The 25,822-nt window shown below is 46.8% G+C and overlaps 10 non-coding genes and 1 pseudogene across 10 annotated transcripts; 6 read left to right on the top strand and 5 right to left on the bottom strand.

Annotated features, from left to right (window-relative positions):
* Positions 1-551: 551 nt before the first annotated feature.
* On the bottom strand, positions 552-707 carry LOC134982324 (U1 spliceosomal RNA). Its single transcript, XR_010191031.1, has one exon. It is a non-coding gene; the product is annotated as a U1 spliceosomal RNA (small nuclear RNA).
* Positions 708-3,068: 2,361 nt separating this feature from the next.
* Positions 3,069-3,232, top strand: LOC134982618 (U1 spliceosomal RNA). Its single transcript, XR_010191298.1, has one exon. It is a non-coding gene; the product is annotated as a U1 spliceosomal RNA (small nuclear RNA).
* A 152-nt stretch (positions 3,233-3,384) lies between these two features.
* LOC134982972 (U1 spliceosomal RNA) lies at positions 3,385-3,519 on the top strand (annotated as a pseudogene).
* A 702-nt stretch (positions 3,520-4,221) lies between these two features.
* On the top strand, positions 4,222-4,385 carry LOC134982553 (U1 spliceosomal RNA). Its single transcript, XR_010191239.1, has one exon. It is a non-coding gene; the product is annotated as a U1 spliceosomal RNA (small nuclear RNA).
* A 3,012-nt stretch (positions 4,386-7,397) lies between these two features.
* Positions 7,398-7,561, top strand: LOC134982680 (U1 spliceosomal RNA). The gene has a single exon (XR_010191353.1). It is a non-coding gene; the product is annotated as a U1 spliceosomal RNA (small nuclear RNA).
* A 975-nt stretch (positions 7,562-8,536) lies between these two features.
* Positions 8,537-8,700, top strand: LOC134982506 (U1 spliceosomal RNA). The gene has a single exon (XR_010191196.1). It is a non-coding gene; the product is annotated as a U1 spliceosomal RNA (small nuclear RNA).
* Positions 8,701-15,332: 6,632 nt separating this feature from the next.
* Positions 15,333-15,448, bottom strand: LOC134982379 (U5 spliceosomal RNA). The gene has a single exon (XR_010191079.1). It is a non-coding gene; the product is annotated as a U5 spliceosomal RNA (small nuclear RNA).
* A 286-nt stretch (positions 15,449-15,734) lies between these two features.
* Positions 15,735-15,850, bottom strand: LOC134982410 (U5 spliceosomal RNA). Its single transcript, XR_010191109.1, has one exon. It is a non-coding gene; the product is annotated as a U5 spliceosomal RNA (small nuclear RNA).
* A 270-nt stretch (positions 15,851-16,120) lies between these two features.
* Positions 16,121-16,236, bottom strand: LOC134982332 (U5 spliceosomal RNA). The gene has a single exon (XR_010191038.1). It is a non-coding gene; the product is annotated as a U5 spliceosomal RNA (small nuclear RNA).
* A 144-nt stretch (positions 16,237-16,380) lies between these two features.
* Positions 16,381-16,544, top strand: LOC134982497 (U1 spliceosomal RNA). Its single transcript, XR_010191188.1, has one exon. It is a non-coding gene; the product is annotated as a U1 spliceosomal RNA (small nuclear RNA).
* A 4,820-nt stretch (positions 16,545-21,364) lies between these two features.
* On the bottom strand, positions 21,365-21,477 carry LOC134982454 (U5 spliceosomal RNA). The gene has a single exon (XR_010191149.1). It is a non-coding gene; the product is annotated as a U5 spliceosomal RNA (small nuclear RNA).
* Positions 21,478-25,822: the final 4,345 nt, after the last annotated feature.

Below are 25,822 nucleotides of genomic sequence, written 5' to 3'. Positions count from 1 at the left end.
TTTCAGATGAACATGGGAGGGCAGAAGGCTGCCTAATACTGAAGCACCCCCAAACAACAAACCAAATGCAACAACTAGTGCAAGCATTCCTGGGGGAAGGCCTGCAGCAGATGGATTTGCATATGGTGATGTTATCCAAGCAGTGGGTCAAAGTTGGCTTCAACCCTCATCTGCATATGAAAAGAGAAAAGGGGCGTGCAGGGCATGGCAGCCTTTTGCGGTGCTTGGATGACCCCTAGATTGCATTAAACACCCCCACCCTCCTTTGGTGTGGGGCTCATGTTGGCCATGCCCCATCCCATGAAGCATTCAAGCTGATTTCTTGCAGCAGCTGGGCACTGTAACAGCTCCAGAGCTGCTCTGTAAGGCAAGTAAAAGGGTGTGGGCCCTGCAGCACTACCTGTAGTTTGCATTGTGCGTTGGAAGGCACAAAGTAAGCAGACGGGAGGAGAAGTCAGGATAGTGCACAAGGGTATAGAAGGGAGGGGCTCAAGAAAAAAGAAGTGGAAACAGACAGCAAACTAGGCTGGAGAGAGACCTGAGACAAAGAGATCTGAATTATACGAGAGCCGACCAGAGGAAACACAAATTATGCAGTCAAGTGTCCCACATTTGGGGAAATCGTAGGAGCAGCACACCCAGAGTGCAATGGGTGAGCTTTGCCCTGGGAGAAGCACCGTCCTGATTATAGTATCTCACCTGGGTGTGCTGCCCCTGCGATTTCCCCAAATGTGGGAAACTTGACTGCATAATTTGTGTTTCCCCTGGTCGGCTCTCATATAATTCAGATCTCTTTGTCTCAGGTCTCTTTCCAGCCTAGTTTGCTGTCTGTTTCCACTTCTTTTTTCTTGAGCCCCTCCCTTCTATACCCTTGTGGACTATCCTGACTTCTCCTCCTGTCTGCTTACTTTGTGCCTTCCAATGCACAATGCAAACTACAGGTAGTGCTGCAGGGCCCACACCCTTTTACTTGCCTTACAGAGCAGCTCTGGAGCTGTTACAGTGCCAAGCTGCTGCAAGAAATCAGCTTGAATGCTTCAGGGGCTGGGGCATGGCCAACATGAGCCCCACACCGAAGGAGGGTGGGGGTGTTTAATGCGAACTAAGGGTCATCCAAGCGCCGCAAAAGGCCGCCATGCCCTGCATACCCCTTTTCTCTTTTCATATGCAGATGAGGGTTCCAGCCAACTTTGGCCCACTGCTTGGATGACATCACTGTATGCAAATCCGTCTTCTGCAGACCTTCCCCCAGGAATGCTTGTACTAGTTGTTGAATTTGGTTTGTCGTTTGGGGGTGCTTCAGTATTAGGCAGCCTTCTGCCCTCCCATGTTCATCTGAAAATATGTGTTCTCACTGCAGTTGTTGTCCCCAGATGGGAGTTCCCTTGTGCTGCCTCAGTTGAATCTCCTTTACTCTAAAACTTTTAAAACTTAGCAAAAGTGTTTACTAAATAGCTGCTCGGCAAAGTTGCAATGCCGAGACTCCCTGACCAGCTGCCCAGGATGAACCCACCTTTCTAGTAGAATGGGTCTTCACCTAATTCAGTAACGGCAATCCTGCCGTGGAATGAGCATGCTGAATCTTACCACAGATCCAGCGCATAATGGTCTACATGGAAGCAGGACACCCAATCCTGTTGGGAGCATACAGGACAAACAGAGCCTCTGTTTTCCTAATCTGAACCGTTCTGGTGACATAAATTTTCAAAGTTCTGACCACAGCCAGAGACTTTGACTCAACGAAGGTGTCAGTGGCCAAAGGCACCATGTGGAAAGATGAACCACCTTCGGCAGAAATTGTTGACGTGTCCTCAATTCTGCTCTATCTTCATGAAAGATCAAATAAAGGCTCTTGTGATACTGCATGGTTTGTACTGTTTTCCATGTGCTCCCAGATCTTTCAAGAAAGAAGCATGGTCAAGAAAGTTCTGTTTGAAAAGAAACAACATTTACTGTCATTGTTATAGAATTTGGGAGAAAAAACAAGAAGAAATCTGCACTGTTGATGCACTGGACAGAATGAATGAATCATAAAATATAACCTTTATTAAGTATGTATTAAAATTGGATAAATATTAATATTATTATCCCAAACTGCAGTGAAACATAAAGGTTAAAATCACAGTACTAACATACATGTGCATAAGAAGAATAAAGAGATGTGAAAAAAAGGTTTAAAAAGCGTGTCCGTGTGTGATTATTTTTGAAGGCACAACCCTGGCGGGGTTGTTTATATAGATATATATGTTGCTAATAATCACTTTCTAGCGTAATGTTATTAAATAGCTGTTAGTATCTATGTCGTCAGGTACCACTGGGTCGTATCCTATATACTCCTGTGGGAAACTTGACTGCATAATTTGTGTTTCCCCTGGTCGGCTCTCGTATAATTCAGATCTCTTTGTCTCAGGTCTCTCTCCAGCCTAGTTTGCTGTCTGTTTCCACTTCTCTTTTCTTGAGCCGCTGCCTTCTATGCCCTTGTGCACTCTCCTGACTTCTCCTGTCTGCTTACTTTGTGCCTTCCAACGCACAATGCAAACTACAGGTAGTGCTGCAGGGCCCACACCCTTTTACTTGCCTTACAGAGCAGCTCTGGAGCTGTTACAGTGCCCAGCTGCAGCAAGAAATCAGCTTGAATGCTTCAGGGGCTGGGGCATAGCCAACATGAGCCCCACACCGACGGAGGGTGGAGGTGTTTAATGCGAACTAGGGGTCAGCCAAGCGCCGCAAAAGGCCGCCATGCCCTGCATGCCCCTTTTCTCTTTTCATATGCAGACGAGGGTTGAAGCCAACTTTGACCCACTGCTTGGATGACATCACCATATGCAAATCCATCTGCGGCAGGCCTTCCCCCAGGAATGCTTGCACTAGTTGTTGCATTTGGTTTGTTGTTTGGGGGTGCTTCAGTATTAGGCAGCCTTCTGCCCTCCCATGTTCATCTGAAAATATGTGTTCTCCCTGCAGTTGTTGTCCCCAGATGAGAGTTCCCTTGTGCTGCCTCAGTTGAATCTCCTTTACTTGACAGAGATGTGCCTGAGCAGCGGCCCTCCCCAGCCCTATCCCAAATCATACTTATTTTGCATAGGAGATACCATGGTCATGAAGATTGTTCTCCCAGGGTTAGGTTCATTCATTGCGTTCTGGGTATGCTGACCTCTGTGATTTCCCCAAATGTGGGAAACTCAACTGCATTATTTGTGGTAGTGGGGGACTGTGTTTGTGCTTTCCTCTGGTCAGCTCTGGTAAAAGTCAGATTTCTTTGTCTCAGATCTTCCTCTAGCCTTGTTCTTCTTTCAAGAGTTCCATTGTGCTGCCTCAGTTGGATCTCCTTCACTTGACAGGGGGGTGCCCGAGCAGCGACCCTCCCCAGCTCTAGCCCAACTCCTACTTACCTGCCAGGTGAGATACTATGATCATGAAGTTGCTTCTCCCAGGGCAAGGCTCACCCATTGCACTCTGGGTGTGCTGCCCCTGCGATTTCCCCAAATGTGGGAAACTTGACTGCATAATTTGTGTTTCCCCTAGTCGGCTCTCATATAATTCAGATCTCTTTGTCTCAGGTCTCTCTCCAGCCTAGTTTGCTGTCTGTTTCCACTTCTTTTTTCTTGAGCCCCTCCCTTCTACACCCTTGTGCACTATCCTGACTTCTCCTCCTGTCTGCTTACTTTGTGCCTTCCGATGCACAATGCAAACTACAGGTAGTGCTGCAGGGCCCACACCCTTTTACTTGCCTTACAGAGCAGCTCTGGAGCTGTTACAGTGCCAAGCTGCTGCAAGAAATCAGCTTGAATGCTTCAGGGGCTGGGGCATGGCCAACATGAGCCCCACACCGAAGGAGGGTGGGGGTGTTTAATGCGAACTAAGGGTCATCCAAGCGCCGCAAAAGGCCGCCATGCCCTGCATACCCCTTTTCTCTTTTCATATGCAGATGAGGGTTCCAGCCAACTTTGGCCCACGGCTTGGATGACATCACTGTATGCAAATCCGTCTTCTGCAGACCTTCCCCCAGGAATGCTTGCACTAGTTGTTGCATTTGGTTTGTTGTTTGGGGGTGCTTCAGTATTAGGCAGCCTTCTGCCCTCCCATGTTCATCTGAAAATATGTGTTCTCCCGGCAGTTGTTGTCCCCAGATGAGAGTTCCTTTGTGCTGCCTCAGTTGAATCTCCTTTACTTGACAGAGATGTGCCTGAGCAGCGGCCCTCCCCAGCCCTATCCCAAATCATACTTATTTTGCATAGGAGATACCATGGTCATAAAGATTGTTCTCCCAGGGTGAGGTTCATTCATTGCATTCTGGGTATGCTGACCCCTGTGATTTCCCCAAATGTGGGAAACTCAACTGCATTATTTGTGGTAGTGGGGGACTGTGTTTGTGTTTTCCTCTGGTCAGCTCTGGTAAAAGTCAGATTTCTTTGTCTCAGATCTTCCTCTAGCCTTGTTCTTCTTTCGAGAGTTCCATTGTGCTGCCTCAGTTTGATCTCCTTCACTTGACAGGGGGGTACCCGAGCAGCGACCCTCCCCAGCTCTAGCCCAACTCCTACATACCTGCCAGGTGAGATACTATGATCATGAAGGTGCTTCTCCCAGGGCAAGGCTCACCCATTGCCAGGGGCGGATCCAGAAAAAAATTACAGGGGGGGCACCATAAGGGGCGTGGCTTCGTTGGAATGGGCGCGGCTTCGTTTGAATGGGCGTGGTATTGCAGGAAAAGACTACCTTATACCCCAGTTTTGCAACCTGCACGCCCAGACGTTGGCCACCACAGGAAAGAAAAATAATCCTGATTCATGCCCCTTACATTATTTGTCATTTTTCCTCCTTATAGTAATGCCCAGTATACATTATTCCACATACTGCAATGGCCCTTAGACATTATTCCACACACAATAATGCACATGACACAATATGCACACACTGTAATGCCCCAGACACATTATGCCACACACCGTAATGCCTGTGACACATTATGACAGGAATCGCAATGCCCGTTATACATTATGCTACACACTGCACTGCCCCTGATACATTATAGCACATACAATGTCTGTGACACATTATGCCACACACTGCAATGACCTTGAGACATTATACCACAATGCCCGTGATATAGTATACCATACACCGTAATGCCTGTGACACATACCGCAATGCCCGTTATACCCTATGCCACACACCGCAATGCCTGTTATATATTATGCCACACTGCAATGACCCTGAGACATTATACCACATACCACAATGCCCGTGATATAGTATACCACACACCGTAATGCCTGACACATTATGACACACACCGCAATGTCCGTGATACATTATGCCACACACTGCAATGACCCTGAGACATTATACCACATATCACAATGCCAGCGATATAGTATACCATACACCGTAATGCCTGTGACACATTATGACACACACCGCAATGTCCGTGATACATTATGCCACACACCGTAATGCCCATTACACAATAAGTCTTACAGTAAGGCTTCTAATTACTTTTCGAATACCTGCTCGTTGTCAGGGGTTTCATGCACTGGGTGTCATGCTCGTTGCCAGGGGTTTCATGCTCTTGGTTCCATGCACGGTGCCAGGGGTTTTCATGCTCAGGGTGTCATGCTCGTTGCCAGGGGTTTCATGCACTGGGTGTCATGCTCGTTGCCAGGGGTTTCATGCACTGGGTGTCATGCTCGTTGCCAGGGGTTTCATGCACTGGGTGTCATGCTCGTTGCTAGGAGGTAGTCCTTGTTGCTAGGGCTGTGCTCCCAGTGCCACATATGTCCCCAGTGCCAGATATTCCCCCACGGTGCCAGGTACTCACATGCCCCCAGTGCCAAATATAGCCCCCCCCCATGTGCCAGGTACACATATACCCCCAGTGCCAGATATTCCCCGACAGTGCCACATATGCCCCAGTGCCAGATATCGCCCCCCCCAGTGCTATATATGCCCCCAGTGCCACATATGCCTCAGTGCCAGATATTCCCCCCCCCAGTGCCACATATGCCCCCAGTGCCAGATATCCCCCCCCAGTGCCACATATGCCCCCAGTGCCAGATATCCCCCCCCAGTGCCATATATGCCCCCAGTGCCAGATATTCCCCCCAGTGCCATATATGTCCCCAGTGCCAGATATTCTCCCCCCCCTCCCTGCCAAATATGCCCCCAGTGCCAGATATTCCTCCCAGTGCCATATATGTCCCCAGTGCCAGATATTCCCCCCCCTCCCTGCCAAATATGCCCCCAGTGCCAGATATTCCCCCCCAGTGCGTCCCCCCCTTCCTCCGCCGCCGCTGCTCCCCCCCCCCTCCCCTGCTGTTAGGAGGGACACGGAGGGCACAGGGCACAGTGCACGCCTCCCTGTGTCCCTCCTGTGTCTCCGGCGGCCGCGGGTCACTGTAATAAAGGAAGTGCTCACGAACGGCACTTCCTTTATGAGACCAGCGGCCGCCGGAGACCCAGGAGGGACACAGGAGAGGCGCGCACTGTGCCCTCCGTGTCCCTCCTAACAGCAGGGAGGAAACGAGACCGCAGACTGACATGCGGACCCTCGTCCGCATGTCAGTCTGCACTAAAAATGACAGGGGGGGCACGTGCCTTGGTGCCCCCCCCCTAAATCCGCCACTGCCCATTGCACTCTGGGTGTGCTGCTCCTGCGATTTCCCCAAATGTGGGAAACTTGACTGCATAATTTGTGTTTCCCCTGGTCGGCTCTCGTATAATTCAGATCTCTTTGTCTCAGGTCTCTCTCCAGCCTAGTTTGCTGTCTGTTTCCACTTCTCTTTTCTTGAGCCGCTGCCTTCTATGCCCTTGTGCACTCTCCTGACTTCTCCTGTCTGCTTACTTTGTGCCTTCCAACGCACAATGCAAACTACAGGTAGTGCTGCAGGGCCCACACCCTTTTACTTGCTTTTCAGAGCAGCTCTGGAGCTGTTACAGTGCCCAGCTGCTGCAAGAAATCAGCTTGAATGCTTCAGGGGCTGGGGCATAGCCAACATGAGCCCCACACCGACGGAGGGTGGAGGTGTTTAATGCGAACTAAGGGTCATCCAAGCGCCGCAAAAGGCCGCCATGCCCTGCATACCCCTTTTCTCTTTTCATATGCAGATGAGGGTTCCAGCCAACTTTGGCCCACTGCTTGGATGACATCACCGTATGCAAATCCGTCTTCTGCAGACCTTTTCCCAGGAATGCTTGTACTAGTTGTTGCATTTGGTTTGTTGTTTGGGGGTGCTTCAGTATTAGGCAGCCTTCTGCTCTCCCATGTTCATCTGAAAATATGTGTTCTCCCTGCAGTTGTTGTCCCCAGATGAGAGTTCCCTTGTGCTGCCTCAGTTGAATCTCCTTTACTTGACAGAGATGTGCCTGAGCAGCGGCCCTCCCCAGCCCTATCCCAAATCATACTTATTTTGCATAGGAGATACCATTGTCATGAAGATTGTTCTCCCAGGGTGAGGTTCATTCATTGCATTCTGGGTATGCTGACCCCTGTGATTTCCCCAAATGTGGGAAACTTGACTGCATTTTTTGTGGTAGTGGGGGACTGTGTTTGTGCTTTCCTCTGGTCAGCTCTGGTAAAAGTCAGATTTCTTTGTCTCAGATCTTCCTCTAGCCTTGTTCTTTTTTTGAGAGTTTCCTTGTGCTGCCTCAGTTGGATCTCCTTCACTTGACAGGGGGGTGCCCGAACAGCGACCCTCCCCAGCTCTAGCCCAACTCCTACTTACCTGCCAGGTGAGATACTATGATCAGGAAGGTGCTTCTCCCAGGGCAATGCACTCTGGGTGTGCTGCTCCTACGATTTCCCCAAATGTGGGACACTTGATTACATAATTTGTGTTTCCTCTGGTCGGCTCTCGTATAATTCAGATCTCTTTGTCTCAGGTCTCTCTCCAGCCTAGTTTGCTGTCTGTTTCCACTTCTCTTTTCTTGAGCCGCTCCCTTCTATGCCCTTGTGCACTATCCTGACTTCTCCCGTCTGCTTACTTTGTGCCTTCCAACGCACAATGCAAACTACAGGTAGTGCTGCAGGGCCCACACCCTTTTACTTGCTTTACAGAGCAGCTCTGGAGCTGTTACAGTGCCCAGCTGCTGCAAGAAATCAGCTTGAATGCTTCAGGGGCTGGGGCATAGCCAACATGAGCCCCACACCGAAGGAAGGTGGAGGTGTTTAATGCGAACTAGGGGTCATCCAAGCGCCGCAAAAGGCCGCCATGCCCTGCACACCCCATTTTTATTTTTATATGCAGACGAGGGTTGAAGCCAACTTTGATCCACTGCTTGGATGACATCACCATATGCAAATCCATCTGCTGCAGGCCTTCCCCCAGGAATGCTTGCACTAGTAGTTGCATTTGGTTTGTTGTTTGGGGGTGCTTCAGTATTAGGCAGCCTTCTGCCCTCCCATGTTCATCTGAAAATATGTGTTCTCCCTGCAGTTGTTGTCCCCAGATGAGAGTTCCCTTGTGTTGCCTCAGTTGAATCTCCTTTACTTGACAGAGATGTGCCTGAGCAGCGGCCCCCCCCAGCCCTATCCCAAATCATACTTATTTTGCATAGGCGATACCATGGTCATGAAGATTGTTCTCCCAGGGTGAGGTTCATTCATTGCACTCTGGGTATGCTGACCCCTGTGATTTCCCCAAATGTGGGAAACTCGACTGCATTATTTGTGGTAGTGGGGGACTGTGTTTGTGCTTTCCTCTGGTCAGCTCTGGTAAAAGTCAGATTTCTTTGTCTCAGATCTTCCTCTAGCCTTGTTCTTCTTTCGAGAGTTCCCTTGTGCTGCCTCAGTTGGATCTCCTTCACTTGACAGGGGGTGCCCGAGCAGCAATCCTCCACAGCTCTAGCCCAACTCCTACTTACCTGCCAGGTGAGATACTATGATCTTCACTGTTAGGGCAATCAGGATGTGGAATTCCCTGCCAGGGAAGGTGGTAATGGCGGACTCTGTAATTGGATTTAAAAAAGGAATGGATACATTTCTGAATGAAAAAGCTATCCAAGGTTATAATACTTAAAATATCAACATGGTTAATCCGGGGGTAACATGAGTTATAGTAGCTAACTAGTCATAAAACATTATTCAGCAAGTATGTAGAATCATCACAACTTAAAACAGGTTGAACACGATGGGCAATTTGCCTCTATTCAACCTCAAAAACTATGTTACTATATGTTACTATATTACTATGTTACTGTAGTATACAGAACACCACAATGTAATGAGCAGTGATAGTGAGCACTGATGAGGATACTAGAACTGACACTGAGCAGCAAGATGCAGCACTGGACTATTAGTAATGTACTGTAGTATGCTGAGCACCACAATGCAGCACAAGACAATGAGCAGTGATACTGAGCACTGATGAGGATACTACTGAGAACTGACACTGAGCAGGAGAGACACACTACTAGTATTACTGAGCAGCAATAAGTAACCACTGATACTGAGCACTGATATTGAGATTTCCACTGAGAGAACATAGCCACGTCCTCTCCGCTCTCTCTTCAATGCACGAGTAAAAATGGCGGCAACGCGCAGCTCTTTATATGGAATCCGAATCTCGCGAGAATCCGACAGCGGGATGATGACATTTTCCCTTGTTCAGGTTTTCCGAGTCAGGCGGGAACAACCGAGCCTGCCTCGGACCAGTGTAAACCACGTGGAGTTCGTCGGGAATTCGGTTCTCGGAGAACCGAACCCGCTCCTCTCTACCTTATACCCATCAATTTTTTTATTTTCAATCTAAGCCCCTGCAGTTTTCTGTAAGCATCTGCTTCGCTATGATGATCAACAAGTCACAAGGGCAAACACTCAGGGCTTGAGGCGTAGATCTTAGAACCAGCTGCTACAAGCATGGCAGAGGTGTCACTATCACTGGTGACACCCAGAGAGGTGGCGAGGGAGATTGTAATGCAGTGCGCGCAGATAAGCAGTGCAATGGTAAAAAGGAGGCATGGTTTCATAGGTAGGGGCGTGGCCTGGTGGCCTGAATCTACATTTTGTTGCTCCGGGTGTCCCGGGGGTTGGGGGCTGCACCCGGGGACTAGTGTGTGTGCGGTGCTGGCTCCTGCACAGTGACAGGGCATGGCCACCCAGCATGACGCCTCCATTCTTGACCATGCTGTAATTGCAGTCGCACTGCAGTTCAGCGTGATCATAAAAAATGGTGTAGCCTCCTGCTGGTGCAGACTGTATGTGCGCGCAGGAAGCCGCCACCATTTTTGTGATCACAGCGGCTGAATGTGATGTCATACAGCTGCTGTGACCACGCCCCCTGTGTCTCCTCCGTTGCAGACCCCATTTTGAAGCCTTGCCCCCGCACCGCTCCATCCCTGACTTGGAAATGGAGTGTTGTTGACCCCCCTCTCCCCCCCCCCGCCCCGATTGACAGGCAGAGGCGATCGCATTCTCTGCGGGGTGCCGCAGAAAATGCAGGCACATGCGTATGCTCTCAGCAATTTTTGCAGTTGGATCGCTTATTGTGATTGCAATCCAACCTGAATCAGGCCCTATTACCTATCACAATGCGCTGCGGGCAGTACAAAATTGGGATAATATAGGAGTAAAACTCCCAGACCTGTGCTCCTTAACTGTACCTGGTGGCTAGTGGAGCGGCTGCCCAGTAATCAGTGTCCACGCCAGTGCGCACACGGTCCACCCCCTACGGCCACGCTCCCCTTCATCAGCGGCCTCGTGATCCGGAAGGGCGGTGTGTGTGTGCCTGACCTTAATAAGAAACTGGAGCCTCCGCTGCAGTGACCCAGCAACCAAGGCACGGGAGGATACAGCGCCGCTGGGAGTGATGAAGCTGCAGTAAAGATGTCTATTAGACCTAGCCTGCTGCAGCCCTTGTAGATTCTCATAAAACAAGTTCTTCTTTTCTTGTCAAAATTAATAGCTAAGATTAGGCTGCCTGAGGCAGGCCCCTGTTAAGTGGCCTGCTACTGAAGGCACCAACTACAAACTGAGCTCCCTGTTCATGGAAGCGGGGTTATAGAGGAGGATGCGCTGAGCATCTTGGGAACAGTCAAAAGCTTTGAGCCGGTTGGTGCCTCAGATCAAGATCCTACTCTACACCCTAATGTGAATCCTTGTGGAGTCCAGTGTACCCCACAGAAGAAATTAATGTGTCACACCCATTGGCAGCAACCTTAGAATAGCTGCTGACGGGCACAATTGAGAAAGGAAGGGGGGGGGGGGGACATTTGAATCCAGCACATAGATGCAATTCAAATATGTAATTTGTACCTTCCTATTTTAAAATATAATGGATGAACCTCACCCTGTGAGAACAATCTTCATGATCAAGAGATCTCATATGCAAAATAAGTATGAGTTGGGATAGGGCTGGGGAGGGTGGCTGCTCGGGCAGCCCCTCCCCCGTCAAGTTAAGGAGATTCAACTGAGGACGCACAAGGGAACTCTCGTCTGGGGACAACAACTGCAGGGAGACCACATCTGTTCAGATGAACATGGGAGGGTGGAAGGCTGCCTAATATTGAAGCACCATCAAATATCAAACCATATGCAACAACTAGTACAAGCATTCCAGGGGGAAGGTCTGCAGAAGACGGATTTGCATACGGTGATGTCATCCAAGCAGTGGGCCAAAGTTGGCTGGAACCCTCATCTGCATATGAAAAGAGAAAAGGGGCATGCAGGGCATGGCGGCCTTTTGCGGTGCTTGGATGACCCCTAGTTCGCATTAAACACCCCCACCCTCCTTTGGTGTGGGGCTCATGATGGCCATGCCACATCCCCTGAAGCATTCAAGCTGATTTCTTGCAGCAGCTGGGCACTGTAACAGCTCCAGAGCTGTTCTGTAAGGCAAGTAAAAGGGTGTGGGCCCTGCAGCACCACCTGTAGTTCGCATTGTGCGTTGGAAGGCACAAAGTAAGCAGACGGGAGGAGAAGTCAGGATAGTGCGCAAGGGCATCCTTTTCTCTTAGTCCGTAGAGGATGCTGGGGTCACATTAAGAACCATGGGGTATAGACGGGATCCGCAAGAGACATGGGCACTTTAAGACTTTCAAAGGGTGTGAACTGGCTCCTCCCTCTATGCCCCTCCTCCAGACTCCAGTTATAGGAACTGTGCCCAGGGAGACGGACATTTCGAGGAAAGGATTTATTGTTAAACTAAGGTGAGCATCTTACCTGCTCACACCTTAAGCATGCCGCAGAACGTGGCATTCAACAGAACACAAGCCAACGGCATGAACAATTGCAGCAAAAAGCTGACCAGAACCATAACACAACATGTGTATAACCACAAGTAATAACTGCAGACACAGTATGGACTGGGACGGGTGCCCAGCATCCTCTACGGACTAAGAGAAAAGGATTTACCGGTAGGTATTAAAATCCTATTTTCTCATACGACCTAGAGGATGCTGGGGTCACATTAAGAACCATGGGGTTATACCAAAGCTCTTGAACGGGTGGGAGAGTGCGTACGACTCTGCAGCACCGAATGACCCAACTTGAGGTTATCATCAGCCAAGGTATCAAACTTGTAAAACTTAGCAAAAGTGTTTACTAAATAGCTGCTCGGCAAAGTTGCAATGCCGAGACTCCCCGACCAGCTGCCCAGGATGAACCCACCTTTCTAGTAGAATGGGTCTTCACCTAATTCAGTAACGGCAATCCTGCCGTGGAATGAGCATGCTGAATCTTACCACAGATCCAGCGCATAATGGTCTACATGGAAGCAGGACACCCAATCCTGTTGGGAGCATACAGGACAAACAGAGCCTCTGTTTTCCTAATCTGAACCGTTCTGGTGACATAAATTTTCAAAGTTCTGACCACAGCCAGAGACTTTGACTCAACGAAGGTGTCAGTGGCCAAAGGCACCATGTGGAAAGATGAACCACCTTCGGCAGAAATTGTTGACGTGTCCTCAATTCTGCTCTATCTTCATGAAAGATCAAAGATCAAAAGCTCTTGTGATACTGCATGGTTTGTACTGTTTTCCATGTGCTCCCAGATCTTTCAAGCAAGTAGCATGGTCAAGAAAGTTCTGTTTGAAAAGTAACAACATTTACTGTCATTGTTATAGAATTTGGGAGAAAAAACAAGAAGAAATCTGCACTGTTGACGCACTGGACAGAATGAATGAATCATAAAATATAACCTTTATTAAGTATGTATTAAAATTGGATAAATATTAATATTATTATCCCAAACTGCAGTGAAACATAAAGGTTAAAATCACAGAACTAACATACATGTGCATAAGAAGAATAAAGAGATGTGAAAAAAAGGTTTAAAAAGCGTGTCCGTGTGTGATTATTTTTGAAGGCACAACCCTGGCGGGGTTGTTTATATAGATATATATGTTGCTAATAATCACTTTCTAGCGTAATGTTATTAAATAGCTGTTAGTATCTATGTCGTCAGGTACCACTGGGTCATATCCTATATACTCCCTTCACTCAATAGGGGTTACCTCCCGGGAAGCCATCCCCATTGGCGAATTTGTGGGGGTGATTGAGTATAACCGGTAAGCTAACCTCCAATTTGTGGGGTGCTTAGGTAGATGGGGATCACTTATTTCTCTGTGTCCCCTAAGACTATATTCCTAAATTCAATACCATAGGGGGATAGCTTTCTATATCGGATAAGGAATCACTTGATAGGGAAATCTCTATGCATCATGGAAAGATCATATTTATTAATATCCAAACTAAAAAAATGATGAATATCTTTAATTTAGCTGTTTAGATATAGTTAATTGGCGAGATATACCAACAGGTGCGGTTGCCTTAAGGAATATGGCAATTCCAATATAAATAGCAGCCCTCCTTCATATAATCAGCCAGATCTTATTAAATCTGGTCCAGATATAGCCGTTCAGATATACTTAATTGACAACATATATCAATCGGTGGGGTTGCCTTAAGGAATATAGCAATTCCAATTCTCATATAAATAGCAACCTTCCTTCATATATTCAGCCAGATCTTATTTAATCTGATCTAGGCGTAGGCAATAATGCTTTCCTTAGAGGTATAGCCACCTCAATTCTTATTAGGAAGCAAAGTGTCTGTCATAATGGTTTATCCAATTCATCTAAGAAATAATATATTCCATGTGTCAGAGATTCATTACTCTCTATTTACACTGTTAAAGAGTTAATTCTTATTATGTTACAGTGTAATGAAATTATCATATAGGGAGATGTGGCAATTCCATGTGCTATATATATAATAACCCTTAGTGGTCCAGATTCCACAATGAGGAATTTTCTTATAAACCGCTGAAACACACTGCTGTTTGACTGACTTCCAAATATATCTATCTCACTTTGTAACAGTCTTATGATAGAGAAACTGTTACATATTCGGTCACTTAGTTATCTAAAGGTAAACAGACTCAGTGTGAGGGTAATATAATATATCAAATGCGCTGTCAATAATCGTGGTAACTGGTGTAATAAGGTGGTATATTGAGTATGCTAGTAAGGCATATAACTGCTCTCCAGCCTTTAAGTGTTACCAATCAATTTGTTACACTGTAAAGGATTTATGGTGTCCTGTTAGGACATGCAGCTGCTAGGCTGACTCAAAGATTTATCCATTTGTAACAATTATGTAACAGTTATATACATGTTACTGGTATTACATAGAAATAGTATGACACAGGCCAGCAGTCCCATGTGTCTAGATTCCACAATAGGAGATTTTCTTTGTCTTATAAACTGCTGGAACACACAGCTGCTAGACTGACTTCAAATATATATATTACTTTGTAACAGTCTTATAGTAAAGAGACTGTTACACACTGTCATTTAGTTATCTCAAGGTTAGCAGATTCTGTGTGAGGATAGTGTTCTGTTAGAACATGCAGCTGCTAGGCTGACTCATAGAAAATGTATCCATTTGTAACAAATGACACATACAGCATTAAATTAATATCTATAGCAGCCCATGTGACATCTCTACTCTTATCATAATTGTCTGGTTATTGCCAATCTGGACAGCAGGAGTGATATATATTCACTAGTCCCAATATCCCATCATATAAATATACCCACACTGATATACTTTCTTATCAAGAGTTATTAGTAGCTATCTGTATGCACTTTAGACATTGTAATTGCTAAGTGACATCATATCTAGTGTATTCCTTTCTTATAGCTCAGCTTCTATTCCCTATTAGTGGAGACTAACAGCTAACATCATAATCATATATTTTTGTTTTATAACATTTCACATGAGTCAAATACACGCGGACACGCCGTGCCCTACACCCGTGTTTCACTGCATCTATGGCAACTTACATTAAAGCTAACAAGAAAGCACACTCGTTCTGTCTTTAAACTGATAAAAGAAACCCCAATAATATGGGGCATGCAAAAATTGAGACAAAACTCAGTTTTGCTCCTCTCCACGGAAATCTTTAGTAAAAGGCGAAAGATTTGTTCGTTCTGAAGAGAAACCAGAGCATGACCAAGATTCCACCTGTCGCCTGAGTGCCATGCCAGCAGTCCTCATTCAGCTCAAAGTGAGCACCCAATATGAAAGAAAGAAAGCAGATTTCTCACCAGGCTTCCCCTTGCTATAAGCATGGTTTGTACTCTTTTCCATGTGCTCCCAGATCTTTCAAGCAATTAGTATGGTCAAGAAAGTTCTGCTTGAAAAGAAACAGACATTTACTGTCATTGTTATACAAATAAACTTACATTAAAGCCAACAAGAAAGCACACTCGTTCTGTCTTTAAACTGATAAAAGAAACCCCAATAATATGGGGCATGCAAAAATTGAGATAAAACTCAGTTTTGCTCCTCTCCACGGAAATCTTTAATAAAAGGCGAAAGATTTGTTCATTCTGAAGAGAAACCAGAGCATGACCAAGATTCCACCTGTCGCCTGAGTGCCATGCCAGCAGTCCTCATTCAGATCAAAGTGAGCGCCCAATTTGAAAGAAAGCAGATTTCTCACCTGGCTTCTCCTTGCTATAAGCATGGTTTGTACTGTATTCCATGTGCTCCCAGATCTTTCAAGCAAGTAGCATGGTCAAGAAAGTTCTGTTTGAAAAGAAACAAACATTTACTGTAATTTCTATGCAAATGAGCTTTCATTAAAGCACACTCATTCTATCTTTAAACCGATAAAAGAAACCCCAAAAAGATGGGGCATGCAAAAATTGAGGTAAAACTCAGTTTTGCTCCTCTCCACGGAAATCTTTAGTAAAAGGCGAAAGATTTGTTCGTTCTGAAGAGAAACCAGAGCATGACCAAGATTTTCATCTGAAAATATGTGTTCTCCCTGCAGTTGTTGTCCCCAGATGAGAGTTCCCTTGTGCTGCCTCAGTTGAATCTCCTTTACTTGACAGAGATGTGCCTGAGCAGCGGCCCTCCCCAGCCCTATCCCAAATCATACTTATTTTGCATAGGAGATACCATGGTCATGAAGATTGTTTTCCCAGGGTGAGGTTCATTCATTGCATTCTGGGTATGCTGACCCCTGTGATTTCCCCAAATGTGGGAAACTCGACTGCATTATTTGTGGTAGTGGGGGACTGTGTTTGTGCTTTCCTCTGGTCAGCTCTGGTAAAAGTCAGATTTCTTTATCTCAGATCTTCCTCTAGCCTTGTTCTTCTTTCGAGAGTTCCCTTGTGCTGCCTCAGTTGGATCTCCTTCACTTGACAGGGGGTGCCCGAGCAGCAATCCTCCACAGCTCTAACCCAACTCCTACTTACCTGCCAGGTGAGATACTATGATCTTCACTGTTAGGGCAATCAGGATGTGGAATTCCCTGCCAGGGAAGGTGGTAATGGCGGACTCTGTAATTGGATTTAAAAAAGGAATGGATACATTTCTGAATGAAAAAGCTATCCAAGGTTATAATACTTAAAATATCAACATGGTTAATCCGGGGGTAACATGAGTTATAGTAGCTAACTAGTCATAAAACATTATTCAGCAAGTATGTAGAATCATCACAACTTAAAACAGGTTGAACACGATGGGCAATTTGCCTCTATTCAACCTCAAAAACTATGTTACTATATGCTACTATATTACTATGTTACTGTAGTATACAGAAAACCAAAATGCAATGAACAGTGATAGTGAGCACTGATGAGGATACTAGAACTGACACTGAGCAGCAAGATGCAGCACTGGACTATTAGTAATGTACTGTAGTATGCTGAGCACCACAATGCAGCACAAGACAATGAGCAGTGATACTGAGCACTGATGAGGATACTACTGAGAACTGACACTGAGCAGGAGAGACACACTACTAGTATTACTGAGCAGCAATAAGTAACCACTGATACTGAGCACTGATATTGAGATTTCCACTGAGAGAACATAGCCACGTCCATTCCGCTCTCTCTTCAATGCACGAGTAAAAATGTCGGCAACGCGCAGCTCTTTATATGGAATCCGAATCTCGCGAGAATCCGACAGCGGGATGATGACATTTTCCCTTGTTCAGGTTTTCCGAGTCAGGCGGGAACAACCGAGCCTGCCTCGGACCAGTGTAAACCACGTGGAGTTCGTGGGGAATTCGGTTCTCGGAGAACCGAACCCGCTCCTCTCTACCTTATACCCATCAATTTTTTTATTTTCAATCTAAGCCCCTGCAGTTTTCTGTAAGCATCTGCTTCGCTATGATGATCAACAAGTCACAAGGGCAAACACTCAGGGCTTGAGGCGTAGATCTTAGGACCAGCTGCTACAAGCATGGCAGAGGTGTCACTATTACTGGTGACACCCAGAGAGGTGGCGAGGGAGATTGTAATGCAGTGCGCGCAGATAAGCAGCGCAATGGTAAAAAGGAGGCATGGTTTCATAGGTAGGGGCGTGGCCTGGTGGCCTGAATCTACATTTTGTTGCTCCGGGTGTCCCGGGGGTTGGGGGCTGCACCCGGGGACTGGTGTGTGAGCGGTGCTGGCTCCTGCACAGTGAAAAGGCATGGCCACCCAGCATGACGCCTCCCTTCTTGACCATGCTGTAATTGCAGTCGCACTGCAGTTCAGCGTGATCATAAAAAATGGTGTAGCCTCCTGCTGGTGCAGACTGTATGTGCGCGCAGGAAGCCGCCACCATTTTTGTGATCACAGCGGCTGAATGTGATGTCATACAGCCGCTGTGACCACGCCCCCTGTGTCTCCTCCGTTGCAGACCCCATTTTGAAGCCTTGCACCCGCACCGCTCCATCCCTGACTTGGAAATGGAGTGTTGCTGACCCACCTATCCCCCCCCCGCCCCGATTGACAGGCAGAGGCGATCGCATTCTCTGCGGGGTGCCGCAGAAAATGCAGGCACATGCGTATGCTCTTAGCAATTTTTGCAGTTGGATCGCTTATTGTGATTGCAATCCAACCTGAATCAGGCCCTATTACCTATCACAATGCGCTGCGGGCAGTACAAAATTGGGTTAATATAGGAGAAAAACCCCCAGACCTGTGCTCCTTAACTGTACCTGGTGGCTAGTGGAGCGGCTGCCCAGTAATCAGTGTCCACGCCAGTGCGCACACGGTCCACCCCCTACGGCCACGCTCCCCTTCATCAGCGGCCTCGTGATCCGGAAGGGTGGTGTGTGTGTGACTGACCTTAGGATGAAACCGGAGCCTCCGCTGCAGTGACCCAGCAACCGGGGCACGGGAGTATACAGCGCCGCTGGGAGTGATGAAGCTGCAGTAAAGATGTCTATTAGACCTAGCCTGCTGCAGCCCTTGTAGATTCTCATAAAACAAGTTCTTCTTTTCTTGTCAAAATTTATAGCTAAGAATAGGCTGCCTGAGGCAGGCCCCTGTTAAGTGGCCTGCTACTGAAGGCACCAACTACAAACTGAGCTCCCTGTTCATGGAAGCGGGGTTATAGAGGAGAATGCACTGAGCATCTTGGGAACAGTCAAAAGCTTTGAGCCGGTTGGTGCCTCAGATCAAGATCCTACTCTACACCCCAATGTGAATCCTTGTGGAGTCCAGTGTACCCCACAGAAGAAATAAATGTGTCACACCCATTGGCAGCAACCTTAGAATAGCTGCTGACGGGCACAATTGAGAATGGAAGGGGGGGGGGGGACATTTGAATCCAGCACATAAATGCAATTCAAATATGTAATTTGTACCTTCCTATTTTAAAATATAATGGATGAACCTCACCCTGTGAGAACAATCTTCATGATCAAGAAATCTCATATGCAAAATAAGTATGAGTTGGGATAGGGCTGGGGAGGGTGTCTGCTCTGGCAGCCCCTCCCCCGTCAAGTTAAGGAGATTCAACTGAGGAAGCACAAGGGAACTCTCGTCTGGGGACAACAACTGCAGGGAGACCACATCTTTTCAGATGAACATGGGAGGGCGGAAGGCTGCCTAATACTGAAGCACCATCAAATATCAAACCATATGCAACATCTAGTACAAGCATTCCTGGGGGAAGGTCTGCAGCAGACGGATTTGCATACAGTGATGTTATCCAAGCAGTGGGCCAAAGTTGGCTGGAACCCTCATCTGCATATGAAAAGAGAAAAGGGGCGTGCAGGGCATGGCGGCCTTTTGCAGTGCTTGGATGACCCCTAGTTTTCATTAAACACCCCCACCCTCCTTTGGTGTGGGGCTCATGTTGGCCATGCCCCATCCCCTGAAGCATTCAAGCTGATTTCTTGCAGCAGCTGGGCACTGTAACAGCTCCAGAGCTGTTCTGTAAGGCAAGTAAAAGGGTGTGGGCCCTACAGCACCACCTGTAGTTCGCATTGTGCGTTGGAAGGCACAAAGTAAGCAGACGGGAGGAGAAGTCAGGATAGTGCGCAAGGGCATCCTTTTCTCTTAGTCCGTAGAGGATGCTGGGGTCACATTAAGAACCATGGGGTATAGACGGGATCCGCAAGAGACATGGGCACTTTAAGACTTTCAAAGGGTGTGAACTGGCTCCTCCCTCTATGCCCCTCCTCCAGACTCCAGTTATAGGAACTGTGCCCAGGGAGACGGACATTTCGAGGAAAGGATTTATTGTTAAACTAAGGTGAGCATCTTACCAGCTCACACCTTAAGCATGCCGCAGAACGTGGCATTCAACAGAACACAAGCCAACGGCATGAACAATTGCAGCAAAAAGCTGACCAGAACCATAACACAACATGTGTATAACCACAAGTAATAACTGCAGACACAGTATGGACTGGGACGGGTGCCCAGCATCCTCTACAGACTAAGAGAAAAGGATTTACCGGTAGGTATTAAAATCCTATTTTCTCATACGACCTAGAGGATGCTGGGGTCACATTAAGAACCATGGGGTTATACCAAAGCTCTTGAACGGGTGGAAGAGTGCGTACGACTCTGCAGCACCGAATGACCCAACTTGAGGTTATCATCGGCCAAGGTATCAAACTTATAAAACTTAGCAAAAGTGTTTACTAAATAGCTGCTCGGCAAAGTTGCAATGCCGAGACTCCCCGACCAGCTGCCCAGGATGAACCCACCTTTCTAGTAGAATGGGTCTTCACCTAATTCAGTAACGGCAATCCTGCCGTGGAATGAGCATGCTGAATCTTACCACAGATCCAGCGCATAATGGTCTGCATGGAAGCAGGACACCCAATCCTGTTGGGAGCATACAGGACAAACAGAGCCTCTGTTTTCCTAATCTGAACCGTTCTGGTGACATAAATTTTCAAAGTTCTGACCACAGCCAGAGACTTTGACTCAACGAAGGTGTCAGTGGCCAAAGGCACCATGTGGAAAGATGAACCACCTTCGGCAGAAATTGTTGACGTGTCCTCAATTCTGCTCTATCTTCATGAAAGATCAAATAAAGGCTCTTGTGATACTGCATGGTTTGTACTGTTTTCCATGTGCTCCCAGATCTTTCAAGCAAGTAGCATGGTCAAGAAAGTTCTGTTTGAAAAGAAACAAACATTTACTGTCATTGTTATGCAAATAAACTTACATTAAAGCTAACAAGAAAGCACACTCGTTCTGTCTTTAAACTGATAAAAGAAACCCCAATAATATGGGCATACCTCCCAACTTTGTCGGCTCGCATAGAGGGACACACGCGCGGCGAAGTCGCGCGCGCTCCCAAAAAGGGCGTGGCCTAAGTAAAAGGGGGTGTGGCTTCGCGGGAGGACCCGCGATCGCGAGTCACGCCCCCGTTTTCGGCACTGAGGGGGCATGCCCAGCGCTCTGTGAGCCGCTGGCATGCCACCTCTCCCTCTGACTTCAGTGAATAGACGCTGTGCGCATGCGCACAGCGTCTATTCACCGCTGCTCTGCTAAGCAGGGCAGCGACAGACAGAGCCTCCCAACTGTCCTCCCCACCGCGGGACACTGCGGCCCGCAGGTGGGACAGCGGGACAGTCCCCAAAAAACGGGACTGTCCCGCGAAAATCGGGACAGTTGGGAGGTATGATATGGGGCATGCAAAAATTGAGATAAAACTCAGTTTTGCTCCTCTCCACGGAAATCTTTAATAAAAGGCGAAATATTTGTTAGTTCTGAAGAGAAACCAGAGCATGACCAAGATTCCACCTGTCGCCTGAGTGCCATGCCAGCAGTTCTCATTCAGCCAGGGCCGGCGCTACCACTAGGCAGCTTTAGGCAGCTGCCTATGGGCGGCGACCACTGGAGGGCGGCACTGCTTAGTGAACGAAAGTGAAAGAGAACACTTTTTTATCATGTGCCTCAGCAGAAACAGAGGAGCTGCTCGTGTGCGCCCACCACGTCTGTCTGACTCTGCCTTCAAAAGTGAGTTGACTGACTGTGTGCCTACTTCTGCAACCCTGCCGTGCCGCCGCCCCCCCACCTCTGCGATCATAACACATTCCACTATGTTATGTGGGCTATGTGCAGCCTGCTGCCGCCTGTGCTCCTGAGTCCGGGGTCCCGGGTCCCACAGTATCAGCCTATCACTGACTACCCGCCGCTCCCCCACGCGATGGTCTCCCGCGTCCCCCCCCATCACCCCTGCATTTGGGCACAGGGCACATGAAGGAGAGTCACCCGCTGGCCTGGTCCGCTCCGCATCACTGACTACCCGCCGCTCCCCCACGCGATGGTCTCCCGCGCCGCATCCCCCCCCCATCACCCCTGCATTTGGGCACAGGGCACATGAAGGAGAGTCACCCGCTGGCCTGGTCCGCACTGCTGCCGCATCGGGCGCCGCCTCTCCCTACAATCCAGTGCAAATTGTTATCCGCGCTACCCCCCCAATCCCGCGACCGGCTCCCGCATCAGTACCTGCTGCTGCCTCTTTTTGTGACAAGCGCCCCCACAGCTATTAGGCTCCCGCTGCACCCCCCCCTCCCCTCCTGCATCTTGTAGCTTTGTTCACTTCTCCCCCCCCTTCTGCATCTTGTAGCTTTGTTCACTTCTCCCCCCCCTTCTGCATCTTGTAGCTATGTTCACTTCTCCCCCCCCTTCTGCATCTTGTAGCTATGTTCACTTCTCCCCCCCCACCTCTGCCTCTTCTAATTACCAGCTCCCCCACAGCTATTAGGCTCCCGTTGCTCCCCCCCCCCCCTCCTGCATCTTGTAGCTAGGTTCACTTCTTCCCCCCCCCCCCTCTGCCTCTTCTTATTACCAGCTCCCCCACAGCTATTAGGCTCCCGCTGCTCCCCCCCCCCTCCTGCATCTTGTAGCTAGGTTCACTTCTTCCCCCCCCTCTGCCTCTTCTTATTTAATTTATGTGAAAGGCAATAGGTTCTGCAGCAGCTGCGCCTCTCTAGTGCCTGAGAGGTGGCAGCTGTCTGTAGGTGGCCACAATAAACGGCCACAGTAATATACACGTGTGTGTATATATATATATATATATATATATATATATATATACAATGCAGCAGGCCCGGCACTCCACGAGTAATACAGAAACTGGGTTTGGTGCCCTTACACAAACAGCATGTAGAGAAACAAACGTACGGCACTCATAACCTCTTGGCAGCAAAAACGACAGGAAACCGTTCAGGAGTACAACGTTTCAAACTCTAATTGAGTTTTTCGTCAGGTAAACATATACATACAGACAATGAACTCACCTTATATCCCCTCCAAACTACCATCACCAGCCCCGTGATTGCACGCGCTGCCGGGCGCAGGAGACCCGGCCCGTCCCTCTGGCGCGGCTTAACTGACGTCACCGCGTAGCTACGCGGCGCACGTCATGAGTGTAACTAGGCAACATGCTAAACAACGCCGCTACATAACACCATGACAACCAGCTAGTGACATCCGATAACTGCACAGACAATCATAATTAGCGTGACGGGCAACACACCGCTAATATCAGAGCCATCACAATAGCACGAACTAATAATCAAAATATTAGTATATAATAACTTTAAGAGCACTATCAGAATACACTTTAGATCAATAACGAACATTGCAGTATCGTAGAAAGCCAACACATCCTAAAAATCATGATAACAGACCACAAACCACAGAAGCAGATAAAGTTAAATGGCACAAAATCATTACAGCAGGGATCAATATCATATCATGTCCCTAGCTGTTGTAACAAAATGTGTACACAGACAGCAGAGATATTAACGGAAACTAATGAATGAGTTCATTTCGTTTAACCCTTTAGGATGGATAACATCCAATCTGTGAATCCACTCTGCCTCTCTCTTCAAAAGTTTTAAATTGCGATTGCCACCCCTATAGGTGGCAATCGCAATTTAAAACTTTTGAAGATATGATATTGATCCCTGCTGTAATGATTTTGTGCCATTTAACTTTATCTGCTTCTGTGGTTTGTGGTCTGTTATCATGATTTTTAGGATGTGTTGGCTTTCTACGATACTGCAATGTTCGTTATTGATCTAAAGTGTATTCTGATAGTGCTCTTAAAGTTATTATATACTAATATTTTGATTATTAGTTCGTGCTATTGTGATGGCTCTGATATTAGCGGTGTGTTGCCCGTCACGCTAATTATGATTGTCTGTGCAGTTATCGGATGTCACTAGCTGGTTGTCATGGTGTTATGTAGCGGCGTTGTTTAGCATGTTGCCTAGTTACACTCATGACGTGCGCCGCGTAGCTACGCGGTGACGTCAGTTAAGCCGCGCCAGAGGGACGGGCCGGGTCTCCTGCGCCCGGCAGCGCGTGCAATCACGGGGCTGGTGATGGTAGTTTGGAGGGGATATAAGGTGAGTTCATTGTCTGTATGTATATGTTTACCTGACGAAAAACTCAATTAGAGTTTGAAACGTTGTACTCCTGAACGGTTTCAAAAATCCACTTAATTTTCTTTACCCTATTATTAAAATGGTAATTGACAAAAACAAACTACATTGTCACCATAAGAGCAATACAAAATGTACAAGTGATATATTAAAATCATCTTTCCAGCTTGAATTTCAATGATGCATTGGGGCAACGATTTTGTGAGAAACATCTTCACCCTTAAATAAAGATTTTCTTAATTCCTTACCTGTGTGCTAATTAGATATCACCTTGTTTTCACATTAAACAGACTTCCACATGAGAAAGCAGCAAGGATGCAGTGGCGTTAATGTTTCCTGGTGTCAACCTGTATTATTTCAGTAGATATTGAAATGAGGATGCATCTTGCTGCCTTTCCAATGAAGCAAGTTTAATTTAGTAATAGGTGAAAAACCATCCCTACAAATATGTTAATCAGATACTTGGCTTTGTGGACACTTTTCAGAGAACAAATTAGTTAGCATAAAAATAAAGCCAGAAAATGAAGAGCTGTTTAATCACTCAATTGGATTTTTCTGCCAGCATATTTCTTTTTCTCTGCAACCCACTGCCAAATTGTGCTTCCTAGCTGTTTTTATAAAATCACTGAATCAAATCTAACTCTGATTACATCAGAGAAGGCCAGGTACCCTACACCATAACAGGGGGTTTGAAATTTTGACTTGTCTACTTAAAGATCACCAAAATCTGATAACAAGGTCAATTAAGTCCCTGGGTGGGATTGAACAACCAACCTTTTGGTTAATAGCCTTACACACTAACTGATTGCGCCACAGCTACACTTTGCAAAAGTACATACTGACAAAGGCTAATAAGCATTCTTCTAGAACGATTCCTAGAAACATTTTAAAAAGTCAATAATGTGGAGAGTTTTTGTAAGATGTTTCTTCCATCAACCAATGAAGAAACACATTGGTACTTTCCCATGATAAGTGAGTGCTTCAGGACCTCTTGCACTTACATGTGCAGCAGAGTACTGTAATGGAAGCATGCTGGGTCCATAACCCAGAGGTAGGCAGATTGAAACTATCCTCTGCTATATGCATTTTTTTTTTTGTTAATTAAAGTAATCCAAAACTGGGATTGATATTTTTGCTCTTTTATTTTTACTTAAAGTACAATAACTTTTACCATTTTAATTTGTTTTAATAGTATATTGACAGTATTGTTTTCTTTCAAAAATCCACTTAATTTTCTTTACCCGATTATTAAAATGGTAATTGACAAAAACAAACTACATTGTCACCAGAAGAGCAATACAAAATGTACAAGTGATATATTAAAATCATCTTTCCAGCTTGAATTTCAATGATGCATTGGGGCAACGATTTTGTGAGAAACATCTTCATCCTTAAATAAAGATTTTCTTAATTCCTTACCTGTGTGCTAATTAGATATCACTTTGTTTTCACATTAAACAGACTTCCACATGCGAAAGCAGCAAGGATGCAGTGGCGTTAATGTTTCCTGGTGTCAACCTGTATTATTTCAGTAGACATTGAAATGAAGATGCATCTTGCTGCCTTTCCAATGAAGCAAGTTTAATTTAGTAATAGGTGAAAAACCATCCCTACAAAGGTGTTAATCAGAGACTTGGCTTTGTGGACACTTTTCAGAGAACAAATTCGTTAGCATAA

The sequence above is a fragment of the Pseudophryne corroboree genome, assembly GCF_028390025.1.
Source record: "Pseudophryne corroboree isolate aPseCor3 chromosome 12 unlocalized genomic scaffold, aPseCor3.hap2 SUPER_12_unloc_1, whole genome shotgun sequence".
NCBI classification, from domain to species: Eukaryota; Metazoa; Chordata; class Amphibia; order Anura; family Myobatrachidae; genus Pseudophryne; species Pseudophryne corroboree.
Note: the sequence above shows the minus strand (reverse complement) of the source record. Positions and strands in the feature narration are given on the sequence as shown.